The following is a 22688-nucleotide window of genomic DNA, read 5'->3' as shown; positions in this document are numbered from 1 at the left end:
GTCCCTGTAGGAGGAGCTATGTAGGAGCTCAGTAGAAGCTGAAGCAGAAACGGCAGCATGGAATGGAGGAGAGCAGGGGCTGATGGTCACCTTGCGGGTGGCACAGTGTTGCTGGGTAGTGTTGGACAGGTAAACAATGCTATATCTTTTACTTCTGCAGCTTTTTTTAATTTTTTACTTAACATCTGAGTACTGCTTTGACCCCTTGCCGCAAAATGACATTCCAGGAACGTCATCATGTCCATAGGCTCTATGAAGCGAGCTCAGGAGCTCGAGCTATCAGAAGCTGGGTCCTCACTGTTAATGATGGGCTGCCACCACTAACCCCTTCAGATCGCAGCATTTAACTGTCAGTGACAGGAGCCGCGCTCCTGTCACTGTCCAATCAGCCCCCTGGAATATGATTGTGGGAGGTAAAATAATTACTTCCTAGAGGTCTAATCAGTGATCTTCTGATCTGCCTGAGGCAAACTCTATTGGAAGATCGCTGATAGTACTGATCAATGCTATGCTCTTACATTGTGCAGTATATATAATCTAATGATAGCATGTAATAGTCCCCTATGGGGACTTAAAAAGTCTAGCATCTGGCCTCATCTGGCGTATGCTGTTCAGTTTTGGAACCCAATTAATTAAAAGGATGTCCTAGAGCTGGAAAAGGTACAAAGGTGGGCAACTAAAACTAATAAGGGGAATGGAGCATCTTAGTTATGAGGATAGTTTAAAAGAATAAAATGTGTTCAGTCTTGAGAAGAGATGTTTAAGGGTAGATATAATTAATTAATTTATTTAAATATATAAATGGATCCCACAAGAAATATGGGGAAAAATGTTCCAGGTAAAACCCCATCAAAAGACAAGGGCACTGCCTCCGCCTGGAGAAAAAAAGGTTCAATCTCCACAGGGGACAAGCCTTCTTTACCCTGTGAAAAGTGAATCTGTGGAACAGTCTACCTGTAGGTGGAAAAATAAAAGCCCTGTGGCTCTAAGAAGACAAGGAGAAAAAAACAAAAATTTAAAAATTAAAAATGGCCTGGTTGTTCAATCCAAAATAAGAAGCAGAGGCAAGGGGTTAGCCTGGCCATACATAAGATAATGGTCAGATAAGCATAGCCATTTCGGCAAACATTGTATGTAAATTATGCACACATGACTATTGTGTGATCTGCCATGCTGTTTTTTTTGGCCAGCAGACAATATTTACATTAGATTGATCATAATAAACCATTATGTTTCCAGTTGTTCTTTATATAAACCTTTCATTCTATCTTCTTTCATTGTTATCTTTACAAAAAAATGTCTCCAAAATAGTATCCCATTTAATATAGCCACTGCTTTTCAGAGGATTTTTATTTACAGACTATAATAACCTAACTGCATATTCAATAATTTGCAGTTGCTTTTTACATATTAATAGAACCTGAACCTGAAGGATGGAAATTGAAGTGGAATGAAATTCTAAAATAGGAGCACACGTCAAGGGAATTCACTGACAGAATGACGTTTGTATTTTGAACTGAACATACCTTTTGTTTGGGCATAAATTATGCATTTTTCTATGGTTACTTAAAACAACAATAAAATAATAGAAAGGGGGTAATGTTCTTCATATTTCCTTTTGAATTCAACTGTTTTTTCTCGTAAACAAATGCATTGTCTCAATTAGATTTTTCAGACAAGTTGCCAATAGTTGTATCCTATAAAAGGCAGAATAAAGTGTTCCCAGTCATCATACTACAACATAGTAAACATGGTTTATATGTTATGATTTTGGTTTAGTATTCATAGTGAATTGCTTTAGCCAGGGGTGTCCTTATAAGACAGATCAAACTAGGTCACTCATTATGGTGCTTAGTAGAGATGAGCAATCTTTTTGCCAGTTATTCCGAGCTTTGAAACTTAAGTTTGTCCAAACAGAACCTTAAATGAACTGCACATGCTGCAGTTGGAAACGAAAAACAGCAATAGTGGAACAAAAACCTGCAGTGATAAGTTAATATGCATAAAAGAAGCTGGTAGGGGAGAAAGCAATCGGCCTACACAGGGATTGCATCTATGTAAAGCTAACATACAGAGAACTTTATGCAACAGCTTAATACCCTAAAATAATATAAACAGGGTATCCCCCTGTAGCCAGTTCCCATGGTAGTAGCCACCATAGTAAATAATATCCCCTACATAGGTAATCCTACTGCAGCTATCTCCCAAGTAGGCATCCCTCTGTAGGTAGTCCCCCAGGCAGTTGCCCCACCCAGTAAATAATATCCCCCAAGTAGGTAATCCCCATCTCCCAATATCTCCCAAGTAGGTAGTTCCCCCCATCCCCCAATGGAAGCATTCCCACCTCATGTATCCCCTTATAAGTTATTCTCCTGGTAGTTTTTTCCTTTATTGAGCTGTGTGGGGCTTGTTTTATTGTGGTGACCATAAGTTTTTATTGCTAGATTAATTAAATTAAAAAAAAATTAAAAGTTGACCACGTTTTTGTGTGCGCTAAAAAAATATGCATTTTGATCTTTTTTTTTATCCTTTTTTTTTTTTTATAATGGAAGTCAATGAAAAAACGGATGAAAAGGGATGCACACAAATACATCATTTTTTCAGTATTTATTTTTAGCATAAAATGGATGAAAAAAACTGACTGCAAAAACGCAGTGTGAACCCAGCCTGACATCAACTTCTGAGCCCTTACCATATTCCCTGACCTGTCACTTGGCAGACAAGCTCTGGATGTGGTGTTTCCCAAACAGACATATACAGTAGTAACATCAACAAAATTTTAAGCGAACAGGAGCATTATTGCAGTTACACATAACTAGACAGTGTACTGCGGCACAAAACAGGATAGCTCATCAGTCCGATCGCCGTACCTGCTAATAAAGTAATCGGATGCAGCTGTCAAAGTTAACAGCTGCATCTGATTACTTGATGCAGCTGTTCCCTGGTGTCTAGTGGGGAGGATCGCTCCTCCAGGACGTTGTCCCGGAGGAGCGATCCACACATCTTACCCCTTCCGGGATCAACGCCGTAATGGCGCTGATCCCAGCTCGGCACTCGATTGCTTCCGGCTGCAGCAGCCAGATGCAATCGATGTGCCTATCTCATCTATCTATGCTGCATATCTATTTAGCATAAATCTGTATGAGAGATCAGTGTGCTTATACTAGAAGTCCCCCAGGGGGGCTTAAAGTATAAGTGTAAAAGTAAAAATAAAAGTGTTATTATTAATAAAAAGCCCCCTCCCCTAATAAAAGTTTGAATCACCCCCCCCCCTTTTCCCATGTTATAAATAAAAATAAATAAATAAACATGTTTGGTATTGCCACGTGCGTAATCGCCCAAACTATTAATTAATCACATTCCTGGTCTCACACGGTAAATGGCGTCAGCAAAAAAATCCTAAAAAGCGTTCAAAAAGTCGCATATGTGCAATCAAGGTACCGACCAAAGGATAAAAGCACTATAAGCCTGGGAATGGAGCGATTTTAAGGAACATATATTTGTTAACAATGGTTTGAATTTTTTACAGGCCATCATATACAATGAAAGTTATACATGTTACATATCGTTGTAATCGTTACGACTTGAGGAACATATATAAGAAGTCAGTTTTACCCCACAATTTCACCACACTTTGAATTTTTTTCTGGCTTTGCAGTGTACTTTATGAAAAAATTCAGCCTGTCATGGCGCAAAAAATAAGGGCTCATGTGGGTTTCTAGGTGAAAAAATGCAAGTGCTATGGCCTTTTAAGCACAAGGAGGGAAAAACGAAAAAGCAAAAATTGAAATTGGCCCGGTCCTCTTAGGGTTAACTTGTCAACTCCAAGCAGGGGCTTCCTTTTTAATATTATTGGTCGGCTGCTTTTGATAAAATAATTACAAGGTCCCAAATTTGTTTCGGAAAGAGCATTTGCTGCTGACAATAATTGCAATGCTCCACTGAAGCTGTCCAAGAGTTAAATACACCCATGAGATTTACTTACAAAACATTCTAATTAATGCAAACCTACAATGCAGAGGAATTTGCATTAATCATTCAGTGAAAATGATGATTCACACATAATATTTTAATTTCTTACAAGACAAGGGATTAAAAACGTGGTAAAAAAAATGGCTATTGCACTGTAAGAAGCCTGACATACTGTACAATCTGCTTTAGCTGTAAAAAAACTATTTACATTCTAATGATCCATAAAATGCTATCCAGGTATCGATAACGTATAATATTATGAGTCATCAGGTGGGTGGGGTTATGCACCCACATTAATTTAGCCCCACTCAGTAGGAGGAGCTAGCATCTGAGCCCAGTAGAAACTGCAGCAATAAGGGCAGCATGACATGGAGGAGGCCAGGAACTGATGTTGTGGGTGGCAGAGAGGTTACCCATTTGGCTTTGTAGTGTAGGAGTCCAGCTCCCCTTGGGGACATGACTCCATTGGAATCAAGAAGGACCATGTCACATAGGGGAGGAAATATAGTCACATAGGGGGTGCTGGGCCCGCCTCCAGTTCACAGAGCCAGTGCACAAGAAAACAGTGCTGATTGCCAAATTCAGGCGGCTTCTTTAAAAAAGGACTGCACCACTGGGAAGGTTGGGGCTGGTAAGGTACTGAATTTTTTTTTTTTTTTTCAAACGTCTAATGGACATCTATAGCTGGATTAGAACCAAAGATTCCAGCATTGCAAGGGGACATCACTAACCATTAAGGCAGACATTTCCCTACATATGGGTAGAGTAGGTGGAGCTAGATTCAGAGAGGAGGATGTGGAGCAAAAGGCTTGCAAAGCTGGGATGTCCCCTGTAACCTGGAAGTTCTTTATGTTAATTAAAAAACATAAATCAAAAAAGCAGCAACAGAGAATGCCCACAGAGGGACACAGAGGCGAAAAAAGTTGAAGGAAACAACTAAGGTAAAGAGACAGATTACAAATGGTTCTCTATTCCAATAAAGAAAATTGGTCAGACAACATCTTTAAATGGGTATCCAGCGCTACAAAAACATGGCTACTTTCTTCCAGCCCCACTCTTGTCTCCAGCTTGGGCAGGGTTTTGCTGCTCAGTTCCATTGAAGTGAATGGAGCTTAACTGCAAACTGCACCTGAACTTGAGACAAGAGTTGTGTTGTGGCCATGTTTTTGTAGCACTGGATAACCCCTTTAAGACTTTTTTCCCTATGATTTGCTGTAATCTTGTCAAAATTGTACAGTTTATCACCAGCTGCTCTAATCTGTTCTAATACTTACTATTTCCCAATTTATTTTCTACCCTGCAAATTTGATGACTTATCTATGTTAATGTCTTGTAAAGACTTGTAAACATAGCAAAATACTGCACATAGCACAAAAGAAACAGTTCATTAAATAGCCAATTTATAACACAAAATAAACTATAGTCATAATGAACAAAGTATAGACAATTTATAGGAAGTAGTTATGCTTGCCGCTCTCTTATTTGCCTTTCAACTTAGACTTTAAGGGTACAAACCCACACACCGTATACTCAGCAGATACGCAGCAAATACGCAGCAAATACGCAACAGATTTAATGGTGCAGATTTGATGCTGTGTTCAGTTATTTAGATCTAATCTGCTGCGTATTTGCTGCGTATTTGCTGCGTATCGCAGCAGTAAATACGCTGCATATACGGTGTGTGGGTTTATACCCTAATGTAACTTAAAGTGTGTGTGTAAGTAATTGGGATTGCACAGTAATGCCTTTTGCACATGCCCTTTCAGCTGGCCACAATGTAAGAAAATTACAAAAAAACATATATACCAAAAGGAACAAGTGACAGGTGAATTGATTGGTTTTTTTTTTTTCCAAAGGGGGCCCTGCAGCCAGGGGGACTCGGGCGGTGTGAGGTTCCTGCCTCCTGCTTTAGCTAACCCTTGCCTGACCGCAGAAGGACTCCAGCTGGTAAACCCTGCTGTGGTCAGGAAGGGTTAACATCTTCCAGCGTATAAGACGAATCCTTGAAAATCCTGTTGAAAGTTAGTGGTCGTCTTATATGCCCATTTGTCTTATACGCCAGAAAATATGGTACCTCTTTATAGCTCTGAGAACTGACTATTTGAATTGTGTTCTCGAAGGAAGGGATATAGTGGTCAATGCCTTACATAAACCTTCTTGTTTACTTTTACTATATGAATAAAGAGCCTTCGTTTTCTCTACAAAATTTGAGTCAGAATAAGTAGACAAGCTTTTCAAACAAAAAAGTCACTGTTCTCTAACAGGAAATTAAGTTTTCTCACCAAACTCGAACCAAGCAATTAAGAAGCAAAGCTGGCAGACATGGAGCCAAAAACCTTACAAGGATTTGAATATAACAAGATATTTGTTACAAAGATAAATGTCTCACAGCTAGACCCAGGATTCTATTCATTAAAGTGGGCAATGGAAGCTCTGTGACCCACAGTGAGTTTTACAGAGAACAGAGCCAGTGGGGTGGCTGGGAACAGTGGTGTCACAACCGCTCATAATTGGAGCGGTTGTGACATTTTTCATTGTCTGTGGGTTGGCACAGGGACAAGGAGGTACACAATAACTACTCCTTCCGTCAGCTACTTACCACAGCCTGGTGGCATCAGCATCATCATGCACATCTTCCTTGCCCACACTAGGTTCTTCCTGGGCCGCCTTTACTATGTATACCTCCTTCTGTACCTGATATCTAAGAAGGCTGTCATTCCCTCGGTCCAGCCATGGCAGCTAGTCGTAGCAAGGCCACAGTATTTCTATGGTGACTGAGGGGTCTGCCAGATATTATCAGCAGGGTTAGCAGGTGTTGCGGTTCCGCTGCAGCACTTGTTGTGAGGCCTGAGTGGTAGCTAGCTTCCCAGATCTGGAAATGTTCCTATTACCCCTTTCTACTAGGTGTTAATGCAAGACACAATCACAAGGAGTTCAGGGATAACTTCAGAACAGTAGTTGTTTTGAAAGCTCTTGAAAGATGCAAATACAGAATAATAGTCACAGCTTGATGGAATACTGGTCCATAAGGCAACGTTAGCTTGGGAGTAGGTCTGTTTTGTTGTTCCCTTTAAGGGTATATGCACACAGAGTGATTCTATCAGAAAACCCTGTGCGGAATCCGCCGCTCATCCCCGTGCGCTCCCACTTCCCTCTCCGCCGGCTCCATAGATCCCATTATATGCTCTGCCAGATTCCGATGACCGCCCAAAGAATTGACATGCGTTTTTCTCTCCTCTCTGGTGTTTTTGTGGCTCTGTGGCAGTTTTTTCAAAAAGCAGCAGGGTGAGGGTTTGGCGTTTTTTGGCAAACTGTGGCGTTTTCTCCTATAGACTCCAATGGAAGTTCACAGCGTCTCCTGTGGCTGGGACTCCCAGTTTTCAGATTTAATCTTTGGTTGAGACATGGCAGCATTTGTTCAGTTTCCCTGCAATGTTAGCAGAGGGGAAGTTATGTATTATGCATTAAAATCACAGGGCTGTCCATGCAATGTATAGACTGGGTTCTCATGTGTGGCCATCATGTTATTTCTGTGTATCTAATGCAGGTATTCACAGTGAAACAGCATTGTAATAGAGCAGAATGACTGATATATACCAGGAACTGTGTCAGGTCAGCTCTAGTGACAGGAGGTCATGAGTAAATTTTGTAGAGCAACCCCAAATTGTACTTACTTTTTCCAGCTGAGTTATTTATTATTGTTTCTATTGTTTAATGTTCGATACTTTGGTATTTTTTCGGAAACTTACAGAGGAGAAAATGGAACTCACCAGCATCTGCTGTATCTTCCTTTTTATTGAAAGTTGAAACGGAGTACAAATAAGGTGAGGGAGGACTACACACATGGGTATTCTGGTCTGTGACGATTGTTTCATGAGACACGCTCACTTCATCTGGCTCAGTCTGACGAGGTCACGTCATCAGCAGGGTACTTGAAGGTGGATTTAAATGTGTGAAATGTTTTATTAGAAAGCTTTCCAATTTTATGCCGCTGATACACCAGTGTCCACTCCTGTCCATAGTGGGATTTGAATGAATGATTGACTGACTGGCTGATTGATATTTTTTAAAAATTGTCTTTTTCAAATTTTTGCCACTGTAACATTGTTACTCTATAATAGTCCCACTATAGTAATCATAGAAGATTGTTGGCACTGGGTCCATTTAGTCCGCCCTTCTAGTATTTCCATTCTTATTATCTTGGGATAGATATAGGTTTATCCCAGGCGTGTTTACATTCTGATATTGTAGATTTACCAACCACATCTGCTGGAAGTTTGTTCCAAGTATCTACTACTCTTTCAGTAGTAGCTCAGATGGTTTGGCCGTTTTAATGAGATTTGTTTGCATCTGATCCTCGCGATTCTAAGCCAAAATTCGTGAACAAGCAAAACTAATTTTTATCTGCTTCTTTCATTTCTAATCTCTACTTACAGGTTTATGTGTCAGAAAGAGTTCTATGAGTGTGGCTGGATACCGCAGGCTCGGTGGGTAGTGCCAAGGGAATTAACTCTTTCTGGTTGGATTTGCTGGATTTATAATTTCCAAATTGTATTGTAAAAATATTAGTTATTAAATGTTTTATTATGTTTCTTATCTTATTGACTATTAGTCTTATTCCTGTGAATACATCCAGATATTACAGCCAGATAAGGACTTATGCTGATACAGTCGCTTATACTAATGGTGGTTTTACACGGAGCGATAATTCGCCCGATCGCACGATTAACGATTTTGAATAAACAATGTTTTTTTTATAACGATCAGCGTTTAGACGGAACGATACATCGTACGGAAAATTCGCTATGCGATCGTTTAAGCCTATCTCACACATAGGTGAAATCGTTGAAAGACTGTTTACACTGAACGATCTGCCAATTTTTTGCGAACGATCAACGATGATTTGTGAACATGTTGAAAGATCAAAATGAATGATTTAATGTTTGATCGTTCACTGCGTTTACACGTACGATTATCGTTCGAATTCGATCGTTATCGTGCAAATTCGAACGATAAATCGTTCCATGTAAAGGGACCATAAGATTCTACCCATATAGCATGAATTGACACTCATTTTCTCTAGCTGAGATAGGCAAATCTGTGCTGGGATTTTGTATTCATCCTAGGCTGTGTGTAGCTGCCATTCAGTTAGAATGTATAGTTGTATGTTATGATAAGTAGTTCTTGCAGCTGCCTGTGATTAATCACTGAGATATTAGATATGTCAGTCCCAAAGCTAACACTGTTCTGTGGTTTCCTGCTTGTCCATTTGTTAACAAAGAAATAGTGCAGCACTGTCGGATTATAATTTATTGTCTTACTCCCTTAATCTTGTTTTATGCTCTCTGTGTCAAATTGTGGAATGAATACTTACAAGGAAAAATAAATTGAAGTTAAATATTCAAAACATAAGTTTGCCAATGTGCTGTAAGGAGAGAGGCACCAATAGGCTGCCTTTTAGCACTGCACTTATTTAAAACGCTTCCTCATGCACAATGCTGTGGGGGTTCTTGTGCAAAAATTGCGAATTTCTGCCTATTTGTGCTAGGCACAGACATTAATGCATCTGCCCCTTAGAGTTTACATATTTTTACCACTTAGATGTCAATGTAGTAAAAATAAGCAAAATGTAAGTGATAGAGCCTAATATTGTAAAGCCCAAATTGTAGATATACAAACATCTTAAAAGTTGGCAAAATTTAGGTTATGAGTAATTCGGTATATTAGCTATAAGTAAATGGGGCAATGGCCTCAAAGGGGAACTATCAGCAGGTTAGAAGAATCTAACCTGCTGATAGCCCCTTATTGCGCTGGATATGCCGAGGATGAAGTTATGTCTCTTACCTTCATCCTCTGTGCTCTTCCTGTGCAGTTAGTTGTTTACTCCACAGTCCGGGGAGAACTGAGGCACTGTTAGGAGCACTGCCCCGCCCCAAAGCGTAGATTTGCTGCCGGCTGGCCTACCCCTTCTAATGATAGTCAATGGGGCGGGCCGGTCAGTGCTCCTAACAGTTTCACTGGACCATGGAATAAACAACTAAATGCATGGGAATGGCGCAGAGGATGAAGGTAAGAGACACACCTTCATCCTCTGCGTCTCCTGTGCAATAGGGGGCTATCAGCAGGTTAGATTCCTATAACCTGTTGATAGTTCCCCTTTAAAGGAGTCATCTTTGTGAGACAATCACTTTAAAACATGTCAATCATTATCACTTTATTGTTATTTACCACATTATGTTCCAGTGGTACATCCCTAAAAGTGGCTGCGATTTCTCCAGGTACCCCTCTTCCTCTCATGTCTGGATTTGCTAAAGTCCTGTTGGTTTGGACAATGGCTTTATTGCTTTTAGCAGGAGCAGAGGTATTGGACCATTTGCCAATGCAGACCAAGATTAATCACGTTTCCTTGCTAGTAACTTTATTGCAGGTAGGAGCACTGTAACATCCTGTTTGACATCCACAAGTGCACTTACCTGAAGAAGGGCCCCTGTTGGATCTGAAACGTGTAATTTCTATGCTGATACCTGCAAAAATTTACTAAGAAGGATACTTATTGGTTTGTCTTCACCATGGATCTGCGCTGATGAATCGGTCTGCGAGCATGAATGAGTCCAGTTTTTCTAATCCAGCATAGAATGCAATGGGGTGTTGCGATATTTTATCACTACAAGGTGTTTCAATTAGAGATGAGCATATTAGAATCATTTTCGTCATCCCCCTCTGGCTGCCGGATCTGTGAAGAGGGAGGATACTGCCCAGGGTCTGCTTGAAAAAAAACATACTGTAGATACAGCAGTATCCATGTTTTCCAGGGGATTTTCAAGTGGTAGCCGGGTAGTCTCATCCCTCTGCTCAGAGCTGGCAGCTCTGAGGTGATGCAGATCAGTTTTGCTTCATACGAAGGAAAACGAATCTGACTTGTGGTGCGTTTACACAGAACAATTATTGTTTGAATTTTCGCAATAACGATCGCATTGGAGCGATAATCGGCTTGTGTGAACACAGCGAACGATCAAGCGATGAGCGAGAAATCGTTCATTTTGCTCTCTCAAAATGTTCTCAAATCGTTGTTGTTCGTTCGCTAAAACAGTCTTTCACAGATTCACCCTATGTGTGAGATGGGCTTAAGCGATCTTAAAACGATCACAATAACGATTTTTTTTAAACAATTTTTTACTTGGTCTAAATGCTGATCGTTATAAAAACCAAATCATTGCTTTAAAATCATCAAACGATCGATTGGGCGAATTATCGCTCCGTGTAAACATAGCATTACTCATCTCTAGTTTTAATGAGTATATTGTTGTTGTTTTTTTTACAGATTATGTTATTAAACTCATGCTTATGGATCCATTTTTGTTATACTGTGGTTGCAATTCCCCTATTTTTTCTGTAAATGTAGTTTTGACTAGTTGAAATAAAGTGGTGGAGCAGGGCAACTTGCCCACATGTGTAGTAATAATAATAATAATAATAATAATACTTATTTGTATTGTGTAGTATACCAGAGTGTAATTTCTGCAGCTAGGCTTAGGATGGTATCTGTTTACAGGTTTTATAAGGTTTTGTTTTTGTGAAACTTTTCTATGTATGCTCAGTACCAAAGTATAGAGTAAAGAGTAGCTGTCTAGGAGACAAGTTGCATAGCTGACTAATGGTCCTTTTACACAGAATTTGCACGATAACGATCGCATTTGAGCAATAATCCTTCCGCGTAAACACAGCAAATGATGAAACGACGAACGAGAAATTGTTCATCTTGATCTTTCAACAAGTTCTCAAATCATTGTTGGTCGTTCGCAAAAAAATTTGCAGATCGTTCCGTGTAAACAGTCTTTCACCGATGTAACCTATGTGTGAGATAGGCTTAAACAATCGCAAAACGATTTTTCCGTACCATATATCGTTCCGTCTAAAAGCTGATCGTTATGAAAAACACATTGTTCATTCGGAATCATTAATCGTGCGATCGGGCGAATTATCGCTCTGTGTAAAAGTACCATAAGAGACGAGCAAGTTAAAGCGACTCTGTACCCACAATCTGACCCCCCCCCCCAACCACTTGTACCTTCAGATAGCTGCTTTTAATCCAAGATCTGTCCTGGGGTCCGTTCGGCAGGTGATGCAGCTATTGTTTTAAAAACGACTTTTAATCCGTCAACGCTGTGTCTAACGGCCGGGGCTTACATTTGTATATGCATTAGGCTGGCACCACCTCTCCTTCCCTCCTCCCCACCCTCCTCATCATTAGGAATGATCTAGGAACATTTACTGCTGTTTGAGCTTTGCACAGGTGTCTTAACGATCCTGCCCATGTTCATTATGCACACAGAAGGGGAATAGGAAGCAATCTGCCTGGAGCATTCCTAATCATGAGGAGGGTGGGGAGGAGGGAAGGAGAGGTGGTGCCAGCCTAATGCCCCAGCCGTTAGACACAGCGCTGCCGGATTAAAAGTCGTTTTTAAAACAATAACTGCATCCCCTGCTGAACGGACCCCAGGACAGATCTTGGATTAAAAGCTTCTATCAGAAGGTACAAGTGGTTTGGGGGGGACAGATTGTAGGTACAGAGTCACTTTAACCCTTTAAGGACATGGCCCATTTTCGTTTTTACGTTTTCGGTTTTTCCTCCTTGTGTTTAAAAGGTCATAGCACTTGCATTTTTCCACCTAGAAACCCACATGACCCCTTATTTTTTGCGTCACTAATTGTACTTTGCAATTACAGGCTGAATTTTTGCATAAAGTACACTGCGAAACCAGAAAAAAATTCGAAGTGTGGTGAAATTGAAAAAAAAAACGCATTTCTTTTATTTGGGGGAAATGTGTTTTTACGCCATTCACCCTGGGGTAAAACTGACTTGTTATGCATGTTCCTCAAGTCGTTACGATTAAAACGATATATAACATGTATAACTTCTATTGTATCTGATGGCCTGTAAAAAATTCAAACCGTTGTTAACCAATATACGTTCCTTAAAATCGCTCCATTCCCAGGCTTATAGCGCTTTTATCCTTTGGTCTATGGGGCTGTGTGAGGTGTCAGTTTTTGCGCCATGATGTGATCTTTCTATCGGTACCTTGATTGCCCATATACGTCTTTTTGATCGCTTTTTATTACATTTTTTCTGGATTTGATGCGACCAAAAATGCGCAATTTTGCACTTTGGGATTTTTTTGCGCTGACGCCGTTTACCGTACGAGATCAGGAATGTGATTAATTAATAGTTCGGGCGATTACGCACGCGGCGATAGCAAACATGTTTATTTATTTATTTATTTGTTTACTTTTATTTAAAACCTGGGAAAAGGGGGGTGATTCAGACTTTTATTAGGGGAGGGGGCTTTTTACTATTAACAACACTTTTTTTTTTTTTTTTACACATATACTAGAAGCCCCCATGGGGGACTTCTAGTATATACACTTGGATCTCTCATTGAGATCTCTGCAGCATAGATATGCTGCAGAGATCCATGAGATCGGCACTCGTTTGCTTTCGGCTGCTGCAGCCGGAAGTAAACGAGTGCCGAGCCGAGGACGGCGCCATCTTGGACGCGTCCCCGGCCGGCATCAGTAACGGAGATCGCTCCTCCGGGACAAGGTCCCGGAGGAGCGATCTCCCCCACTAGACACCAGGGAAACGTTGCCTCCGGTAATCGGAGGCAGCTGTCAACTTTGACAGCTGCCTCCGATTAGCTAATTAGCGGGCACGGCGATCAGACCGTGCCCGCTAATAGCGGCGGTCCCGGGCTACACGCGGCACCCGGGATCGCGGCACTTCAAAGCGGGGCCGCCGCGCGGCCCCGCTTTGAAGTGCAAGTGAGGACATAGGACGTACCGGTACGTCCTATGTCCTTAAGAGGTTAAAGAACAAAGAGAGAAAAGCTGCTGAAGAAAGGGATCAAGGAGTTAAAGTTGGATTACAAGCTGAGCAGCTGGAGGTGAGACTAAAGAGAGACTTTGGGAAGATTTATCAAAGGGTGTAAAATTTAGACTGGTGCAAACTGGCCACAGCACAATTCCTCTTTCCTTTCACCAGAGCTGAGAGCTGAGCTGTGATTGGTTGCTGTGGCCTGTTTGCACCAGTCTAAATTTTACATCCTTTGATAAATCTCCCCCTTTGTCTCTTATTTCGGGCGGTAAGATTTATTAGGACCCGAAAGTTGTTGCCTACGGCCAAGCTTAGATACCTAAAGCAGAAAGCTCCCTAGCTGACATGGAGGGAAAGACTCAAGCACCATTGGGGATCACAGTGCCCACCAGCGTACCACACATAGTGACAAACCAAGGTCCGCAGCAAACCATCTCTCCACACACCACCAGACTCTCCACAAAGCACAGTAATGCATACAAGGTCGTCAACTTTAAGCAACTGGACTGTACAAGTGCCTGCAAGGTTATCAGTAAAGGAGTTATTTTTACACTGTCTCCCTCCTTGTCTCCCTGTTGTCTAGTCCACCTGCGCCACGCCATTATAAAGGGCCATATTACCGAACGGCAGTATTTAGGGTTGGCACCAGGGGAACTACAGGTCCACACCACTGACCACCTTACACACAGGTGTAGCAATCTAAAAGAAAAGAGAGAGAGTGAACTCATGTTTAAATCAACAAAACCAACCAAATCAATATGGTGGACAGTGCTGTTTGTTATGCAAGAATTAAGTCAGTATAATTTCACTGTGGATACAGAGGTTTTGATGCTGTGTGACAGGAGAGCTGAATATAAATGCAAGCACCCCCAGGATTCTTTGCTACTAAATGTTGCTGTACACATGCGCAGTGAAGGGAGACGCCTAGTGGCCATATATATATAAAACATTGATTTAAACAGAAAACTTAAAGGGAATCTGTCAGCTCCCGGGCCCTACCTGCGGTGCTGACATCCCCTGATGGATATGAAACAAAAGTCTTTATTTTTCTCATTATTGTGTCATTTTTAAGGCTATGTTCACACACAGTATTTTTGCTCAGTGAATTGGTGAGTATTTTGTTACCAAAACCAGGAGTGGATTGAAAACATAGAAAGGCTATAGAAACACTGTTAAAATTGAGCGGATGGCCGTCATTTAATGGTAAATATCGGCCATTGTTTTAAAATAACAGTAATTATTTGCCATTAAGTGGCTGCCATTCACTCAATTTCAACAGTGTTTGAACATAGCCTTTCTGTGTTTTCAATTTACTCCTGGTTTGGTTGCAAAATACTGAGCAAAAATACTGTGTGTGAACATAGCCTTACAATGATACAGTAATGAGAGAAAAAAGTCCTATATTTAATATCCATCAGGGGATTTGAACCAGAGAATGAACTGCTGGCAGGCAGTGGTGTAGCTACAGTGAAGGCGACTGCTATGGGGCCCCTGCATGAAGGGGGCCAGAGGAAGCCTGCCCTGCCTTCATGGTAGGTACCCCGCTCCCCCAGTGGTCCAGAGAGGAAGAGGGACCCCCACTGCACTGTTCAGCCCCCTCACTGTAGTGCCGGGTGAGCCTAACCTTGTCAATGTCTTGACTTTATTTTCTATTCATTTCACAATGTATGGTGGTGAATAAGTGTGACTTTTCATGGAAAACACAACATTGTTTGGGTGACCCCAAACTTTTGAACGGTAGTGTATATATATATATATATATTGTAGGGATCTTCCCGGGGGATGGTGTGTTTGGACACAGTTCACAGCAGACTTGGACTTGTAAAACAACAGCTGGGCGTTTATTTGCAGCATAAACAGTCCGTAACAGAAATATAGCAACACTGTGCTTTAAGAACAAAACAAAAAGGTCTTGCCCGTCTGGGCGCTAACTAACAACGCAGGTTACCTCTCTGACACTTCAGTGGTCAGTTTTGCGGGGTGTGAACAGGCCCCAGCAGCGGCTGTCTTCCCAGCTCTCACCAAACAGCATGCAGGCTGTTCACTCCTGGCTGAGAGAGAGAGACCTGTATACTGAGCCCACCTTTTGCCTTCTCAGGCTGATTGGGATCAGAGCTCACCTGATCCCAAAACCCACACTGGATCGAGGGGGAGGGAATGGCAAGTCCCACTACCAAAACCTACCTGCCATTCCATGTAAGTCCAGGCCCGGCAATAATAAATAATAGCTCAGCAGCATAACACTGCTGAGCACAGATGCCTCCTGGACTCACCATCTCACACTATGTATCAACCTGGGTGAGATGTACATCCCCTCGAGCACTTTACCAGTGACATGTCCACATATCCCCCCCCTCTTCTTCAGACCGGAGGGCTGAGCATTTTGTCCCCACAGACAGTGTACCCTAGATAGGGCGTCAGCATTTGCCTGTAATTTCCCTGGCCGGTGTTCCACCATGAAATTAAAGTTTTGGAGGGAAAGAAACCACCTAGTCACCCTCGCGTTTTTCTCCTTGTTTAATTTCATCCATGTTAGGGGGGCATGGTCTGTCACTAACCTAAACCTCCTGCCTAGTAAGTAGTACTTCAGGGATTCTAGGGCCCACTTCACTGCCAGACATTCTCGCTCAACTATGGCATAGTTTTTCTCGGCCGGGGATAGCTTCCTACTCAAGTACATCACTGGGTGCTCCTCGCCATTCACGACCTGTGAGAGGACGGCACCTAACCCTGTGTTAGAGGCATCTGTCTGTACTAGAAACTCTCGCCTAAAGTCAGGGGTAACTAGCACAGGCTGTTGGCACAAGGCAGACTTAAGGCTTTGAAAAGCTTTCTCAGCCTCTGGAGTCCATGTCACCATTGCGGACTTCGCACCCTTTGTCAGGTCAGTTAGTGGGGCTGCAACTGAAGCAAAATTCGGCACAAACCTTCGGTAATAGCCCGTAATACCCAGGAAAGCTCTGACTTGTTTCTTTGTGAGGGGTTGAGGCCAATTCTGTATTGCCTCAATTTTATTTAGTTGTGGTTTCACTAACCCCCTCCCAATAATGTAGCCCAAGTATTTGGCCTCCTCTAAGGCTAGTGCACACTTCTCTGCATTGATGGTTAACCCCGCAGCACTTATGGCATCTAACACCGCCTGGACCTTACAGAGGTGACTTTCCCAATCCGGACTAAAAATGACCACATCATCGAGGTAGGCAGCAGAGTAATCACGATGTGGTCGCAGAATCAAGTCCATCAACCTCTGAAAAGTGGCAGGGGCTCCATGTAACCCGAATGGCATCACTACGTATTGGAAGAGCCCATCAGGGGTGGAGAATGCAGTCTTCTCTCTAGCCTTAGGAGTGAGTGGGATCTGCCAGTATCCCCTTAGTGAGATCGAGGGTAGTTATGTACCTGGCATTACCCATCCTTTCTATCAACTCATCTACCCTGGGCATGGGGTAGGCATCGAACTTGGAGATCTCATTTACCTTTCTAAAGTCATTACAGAACCTCCAAGTTCCATTGGGCTTTGGGATTAACACAATCGGGCTGGACCACTCGCTCTGGGACACCTCAATGACTCCTAGGTCAAGCATACGTTTTACCTCAGATGATACCGCCTCCCTCCGTGCTTCTGGTATCCTATAGGGCTTCAGGTTTACTCTGCTTCTAGGCTCAGTTTCAATATGATGACTAATGAGATGCGTACGCCCTGGTAGGTCAGAAAACTTGTCTTTATTTCTCTGCAGGAACTCCTTAGCTTCCTGCTTCTGGGATACTGATAGGGTGTCACCAATCCTGACCGGAGGGATTGGTGGTGACAGATGACCAACAGGCTTTGTCGCCACCAAGGATTCCCTGTCTTTCCAGGGCTTGATCAAGTTTATGTGATAAACTTGGAAAGGCTTCCTTCTACCTGGTTGGTGTACCTTGTAGTTGACCTCACTGATCTTCTCTACAATTTCATAGGGACCCTGCCACTTGGCTAAGAATTTGCTTTCTACCGTGGGAACAAGTATGAGTACCCGGTCACCTGGGCTAAATGTCCTGACTCTTGCAGAACGATTGTAAATTCTGCTTTGGCCCTCTTGCGCCCTCTGGAGGTGTTTCCTTACTAGGGGCATTACAGTGGCTATACGGTCCTGCATTTGTGCTACATGCTCTATAACACTCTTGTATGGGGTGGACTCACTTTCCCATGTCTCTTTCGCTATATCCAACAAACCCCTAGGGTGACGACCATAGACTAATTCGAAGGGAGAGAACCCTGTGGACGCTTGGGGTACTTCCCTAATAGAAAACATCAGGTAAGGTAGTAAGTGATCCCAATCCCGACCATCCTTTTCCACCACTTTTTTTAACATATGTTTCAGGGTTTTATTAAACCTCTCCACTAACCCGTCTGTCTGTGGGTGATATTCAGAGGTACGTAGGTGTGAGATTTTAAACAGTTTGCATAGCTCTTTCATCACCTTTGACACAAATGGGGTACCTTGGTCAGTCAAGATTTCCTTGGGGATCCCCACCCTGGAAAACATATAAAACAATTCCCGTGCAATTGTTTTAGAGGCAGTGTTTCTTAGGGGTACAGCCTCAGGATAGCGGGTTGCGTAGTCTAACACAACTAGAGTGTACTGGTGACCCCTAGCTGACTTTACAATGGGACCCACCAAGTCCATTGCGATCCGGTCAAAAGGTACCTCTATGATGGGGAGTGGGACCAAAGGACTGCGGAAATGCGACACTGGAGCGCTAAGCTGACATGTGGGGCACGACTCACAGTATTTTTTTATGTCAGCATAAATCGCAGGCCAATAAAACCTCTGGAGGACTCTCTCCTGCGTTTTATCTGTCCCCAAGTGGCCCCCAAGGACGTGATTATGGGCCATGTCGAGTACCTGACGCCGGTACGACTTAGGCACCAGGAGCTGTTCCACAACCTCATCATTAATTTTAGTGACTCTATAGTAGAGATCATTAGCCATAGAAAAATGTGGAAACTTTCTCTCAGCTTCTGGTTCCTGAGGTACCCCATTCATAACAGTGACCTGCTCTCTCGCATTTTTGAGAGTGGGGTCCTGTAATTGTGCAGTACCAAAATTATCCCTAGACACCTCTAAGTCTGGAACATTCTGCGCAGTGGGAGGAGCCTCTTCCTCACCAGCCAGGACCTGCAAAGGAAAAGCATCATTTTCATCCTGTACATTTTTATCATTTACCGTGGGTAATGCAATAGACTTAGGGGTCTCCTCACTCCTTTCAGGGGATTGTTGTTTTCCCCATAGAGCCCAGAACAATGGAAAATCACGCCCCAATATCACATTATGCATAAGATTTTTAACCACACCCACTTCATATTGTACAGCGCCTAGTTCAGTCCCGACATTAGCCCGTACTATAGGGTAAACCTTTGTATCACCATGTATGCACACCACACTCATATGTCTTGCTGGCACAAAGTCCCCAGTCACCAGACTGGCATGCACCAGGGTGACAAGGCTTCCTGAGTCCAGCAACGCCATAACAGGGAAGTCATTAACAGTAATGTTGCAGATTTGCGGTTCAGTCTCTAGTCCAGTGACCGCAACAAAAGACGGTTCCGCAAATAGCGACTGACGCCGGCTAGCGTCACACTCCATGGGCTCAGTGGTAAGAGGGCAATGGGCAGACATATGTCCCGTCTCATGGCATCTCCAGCACTGGATAGGGCCTGGTCTCCTTGGCAGGGAGTCCTTTTTAGGGCCACTTAGCCACCGGGGACCATCACCAGTCTTTTGCCCCTGAGACACCTCCTGAGCGCTCTTCCCTCTATCAGCACCCCTCCACACTCCCCCAATAGATGGAAGTCTCTTACCAGCTGATGGCACAGATCTGGCACTCCGGGGAGGTGACGGTGCTGCAGGAACATCACGGAGGTAGTCCTCAGTCGCCTGGAACCTCTCCACAAGGTTGACAAGTTCGTCGGCACTCTTAGGGTCGCCTTGTCCCACCAAGCGTTGCAGATCAGCAGGAAGTGCACGGAGGTAGCGATCCATCACGACCCTCTCTAGGATCTGGGCAGGAGTAGAAGTGTCTGGCTCCAACCATTTTCTTGCCAGATGAATCAGGTCGTACATCTGGGACCTCGCTGACTTGTCCAGACTGTAGCTCCAGTTGCGGACCCTCCGGGCACGGACAGCAGCAGTAACTCCTAGTCGGGCGAGTATCTCTGCTCTTAGCCGAGCATAGTCCTTGACCTCTTGCTCACTGAGGTCATAGTAGGCCTTTTGAGGTTCGCCTGTTAAATAGGGCGCAATCACTTCTGCCCATTCAGTGGAGGGTAGCTTTTCTCGCTCAGCCACACGCTCAAAGACAGTTAAGTAGGCCTCAACATCGTCATCAGCAGTCATCTTTTGCAGCGCACGCTGCACAGCTCTTCTTACAGACAAAGTCTCTGGCGCGGCTGCTGCCACCAGCTGGGGATTAGCACCTGCAGACGCCTCTTGCTTTGCTATCAGGTGCTCAATAAGTCTCTGTTGTTGAGCCATTGCTTGCTGATGTGCAGCCATTGTCTGTTCATGGCGCAGGTTAGCGTCTGTCAGAGCCTGTTGTTGCTGCCTATTAGCCTGTTCATGGCGCAGGTTAGCGTCTGTCAGAGCCTGTTGTTGCTGCATATTAGCCTGCTCATGGCGAAGGTTAGCGGCCTCCTGATCCTGTTTAGCGGCTGCCTGAGCCTGTTGTTGTGCGGCCAATGCCTGTTGCTGTTGCAGACTCACTTGCATTAACTGCTTCATCATCTCCTCCATGTTGCTTGTCTGTTTTTGGAGTGAAGCAGCAGCCTTCACCCAGGACATATGCCGCTGTAGCCAAGTTGATGCACACCGTTGCCCCTAGCAACCCTTTTGCCCGCTCCGCAGCACCAATTGTAGGGATCTTCCCGGGGGATGGTGTGTTTGGACACAGTTCACAGCAGACTTGGACTTGTAAAACAACAGCTTGGCGTTTATTTTCAGCATAAACAGTCCGTAACAGAAATATAGCAACACTGTGCTTTAAGAACAAAACAAAAAGGTCTTGCCCATCTGGGCGCTAACTAACAACGCAGGTTACCTCTCTGGCACTTCAGTGGTCAGTTTTGCGGGGTGTGAACAGGCCCCAGCAGCTGCTGTCTTCCCAGCTCTCACCAAACAGCATGCAGGCTGTTCACTCCTGGCTGAGAGAGAGAGACCTGTATACTGAGCCCACCTTTTGCCTTCTCAGGCTGATTGGGATCAGAGCTCACCTGATCCCAAAACCCACACTGGATCGAGGGGGAGGGAATGGCAAGTCCCACTACCAAAACCTACCTGCCATTCCATGTAAGTCCAGGCCCGGCAATAATAAATAATAGCTCAGCAGCATAACACTGCTGAGCACAGATGCCTCCTGGACTCACCATCTCACACTATGTATCAACCTGGGTGAGATGTACATCCCCTCGAGCACTTTACCAGTGACATGTCCACAATATATATACACACACACAGTGGTAACTTGGTTCAACAGTAACTTGGTTTAAGAGCGTTTTGGTTTAAGAGCTTACAGTTTTTCAAAATTTAAATATGCAAAGGAGGGGTCTGTGGAGCCTCAGTTACAAGTCTCAAAACACAGGAATAGCCAGATATCATTCCAGGAGAGGAAAGCCTATTGCCAAGGGGTGCCTCCCAGTGAGGAGATCACCAAACCACCCTGATACGTAACCCCTTAAGTCCCACTCGGTTGCGAGTATTGGAGCATAAATAGGGAAATACTAGGGTGGCCCCTTTTTGCTTCAAAGTCTAACTCTGTGGTGAGTATTGCAATATAAAAAGGGTTTACCAAGGCAGGCATCCATCCACATTGGTCTATTTTTCATTGCCCCTGTTAGCCAGAATCCTACTCCTCACTGACGGGGGGCAACTACCCCAAAACGGCCGTCTGTGGATGGATGCCTGCCTTGGTAAACCCTTGTCATGTCGCAATACTCGCCGCAGAGTTAGACTTTGACGCAAAAAGGGGCCACCCTGGTATTTCCCTATTTATGTTCCAATACTCGTAACCGAGGCTACGTATCAGGGTGGTTTGGTGATCTCCCCACTGGGAGGCACCCCCTTGGCAATAGGCTTTCCTCTCCTGGAGGGATATCTGGCTATTCCCGTGTTTTGAGACTCGTAACTGAGACTCCACAGACCCCTCTTTTGCATATTTAAATTTATAGGGGGCAATGCATCAGAATTTTTTGTCGCTGGTCTCCCTGAGCTCAGCCATTGCTGTGTTTAGTTTTTCAAAATTGTAACTTGGTTTAAGAGCATTGCTTTGGTTTAAGAGCTCCCTGTACTGGGTGGTAGTGGGGGAGGGGCATGGCCTGCACAGGGTGGTCTACAGCCCTGTACTCTGACCCAGAAAGTCTCCCTCATCTTCCATATCATGGCAGATCCACTTCAGGCTGGGGCTTACATCAGGGGACAGGACTGTGGAGGTAATCTCTTTATAGCTTTAACCCCTCTCTCCCTGGACAGAGAGTGCTGCATTTATGTGCCCACATCTGCCCTGCTCATTCCCTCTACTCCCTGCAGTCTCTGTCAGCCCATGTGTTTCCCATCCTCTCCATTCCTGCTATAATGTGCCTGCACTTACACTCAGCTATACACACTGCTGCTATAATCTACCTGCTTTTACACTCAGTTATACACACTGCTTCTATAATGTGCCTGCACACACACACACACACTCAGCCATTCACACTGCTGTATAGAAGTATCTGTCACTGTCCCTCTGCACAGCTCTGTGATTCTCACTTCCTGATTTGTCCATGCTGAACACACACCCTTCCACATTTGTTTCATGTGACCACACAGAC

This window comes from Dendropsophus ebraccatus, chromosome 3, assembly GCF_027789765.1.
Source record: "Dendropsophus ebraccatus isolate aDenEbr1 chromosome 3, aDenEbr1.pat, whole genome shotgun sequence".
In the NCBI taxonomy this organism is placed as follows: Eukaryota; Metazoa; Chordata; class Amphibia; order Anura; family Hylidae; genus Dendropsophus; species Dendropsophus ebraccatus.
This window is presented reverse-complemented; position numbering follows the sequence as displayed.